The 1682-nt window shown below is 48.8% G+C and overlaps 1 non-coding gene across 1 annotated transcript; it reads right to left on the bottom strand.

The window, feature by feature from the left end:
• Window positions 1–415: 415 nt before the first annotated feature.
• On the bottom strand, window positions 416–487 carry trnae-cuc (transfer RNA glutamic acid (anticodon CUC)). The gene has a single exon. It is a non-coding gene; the product is annotated as a tRNA-Glu (tRNA).
• Window positions 488–1682: the final 1195 nt, after the last annotated feature.

The following is a 1682-nucleotide window of genomic DNA, read 5'->3' as shown; positions in this document are numbered from 1 at the left end:
CGAACAGACATCCCTTCCAACGATCCAACCCAAACTTTGGGTCCGCTACAGCGATGACACTTTTCTCATCAAAAAATGAAACAAATTAGAGGAAACCTACAACACCATCAACAATCTCCTTACTGGCATAAGATTCACAAAAGAGGAGAACAACAACAAAGTGCCATTTCTTGATGTCACAGTGGAGCGAACAGTCAATGGTAAATTCAAAACAGCGTCTACAGGAAAACAATGCACGCGAACCAAGAACTTAACTACAGAAGCAATCACCCCTACACAATCAAACACATCTGAATCAGGACACTATTTCAGCGAGCCACGACACACTGCTGCACCCAGGAACGACGAAGATCAATAAATAACTGTACAGAGCATTTCCGAAGAACGGGGAGCCCCTAAACCCCCTGAAAACAGTTTCCCTGACCGGGAATCGAACCCGAGCCGCGGCGGTGAGTGCGCCGAATCCTAACCACTAGACCACCAGGGAGATGCAAGCACAGCCTGATAGCTCTACCAAACATTACTTCCCTGCCCGGAAATCGAATCCGGGCCATGGTCGGTCGAAGGCTTTCACCTGTGCATCCAACAATGTCATTTCTTATATCCATTGCTCCTGATGCAGTCTCCTCCACATTGGGGAGACTAGGGACTCCTCGAAGAGTCAAGTCACAGCGCTTGAGGGAACATCTCCAGGACACCCGCACCAATCAACCCCATCGCCCTCTGGCCCAACAGTTCAAACCCCCTCCCACTCTGCCGAGGACATGCAGGTCCTGAGCCTCCTCCATCGCCGCTCCCTCCCCACTCGATGCCTGGAGGATGAACGTCTCATCTTCCGCTTGGGTTAAATTCAATGTGGACTTCATCAGATTCCTCATTTCCCCTCCCCCACCTTACCTCAATTCGAGCCTTCCAGCTCAGCGCTGTCCTCATGATCTGTCCTACCTGCCAATCTCCCTCCCCACCTATCCACTCCACCCTCCTCTCTGATCTGTCACCTCCATCCCCACCCCCATTCACCTATTGTACTTTTTGCTACCTTCGGCCCAGCACACCTCAGCCCCAATTTATCTCTCCACCCTGGAGGGGTCCTGCCTCTATTCCTGATGAAGGGCTTTTGCCCGAAACGTTGATTTTCCTGCTCCTCGGAAGCTGTCTGACCTGCTGTGCTTTTCTAGCACCACTCTGATCTAAGCTCTGGTTTCCAGCATCTGCAGTCCTCATTTTTGCCGACCCAATAAGCTCAGTGTGCCAATTTCACACCAACAAACTGACACAAGTAGACACAACGTCTGGAGAAACCCTAGCCACATTCCTTTACATTAAAGACATCTGGGAAATGATGTCCGGAAAACTCAATCCTCTCAGCATCATGGTCGCCCACAAACCTACCAACACAACTTAAACAGCGGCTAATGAACCTGAAATACCAGATACAAACAACCAGAAAACGAATGTAATTTACAAAATACCATACAAGGAAATATATACATGAACTCTGCCGCACAGTTCTCTGTGGCAAGAAATGCTGGGATGAGATAAGGAAGATTTTTTCAGCCAAAACGAATCGACACTGACTGGACAGCCATTTAAAATCAACGCTGTCAGCCCAGGATGGAAGACCCGAAGGGATGTACAGTTTTCTTATTTCCTGAAGATTTACAAAGCTGAGACCGGGTTTT

This window comes from Chiloscyllium punctatum, chromosome 36 (genome assembly GCF_047496795.1).
Source record: "Chiloscyllium punctatum isolate Juve2018m chromosome 36, sChiPun1.3, whole genome shotgun sequence".
Taxonomy (NCBI): Eukaryota; Metazoa; Chordata; class Chondrichthyes; order Orectolobiformes; family Hemiscylliidae; genus Chiloscyllium; species Chiloscyllium punctatum.
The sequence above is the reverse complement of the archived record's forward strand: the minus strand, read 5'-3'. Positions and strand labels throughout refer to the sequence as shown.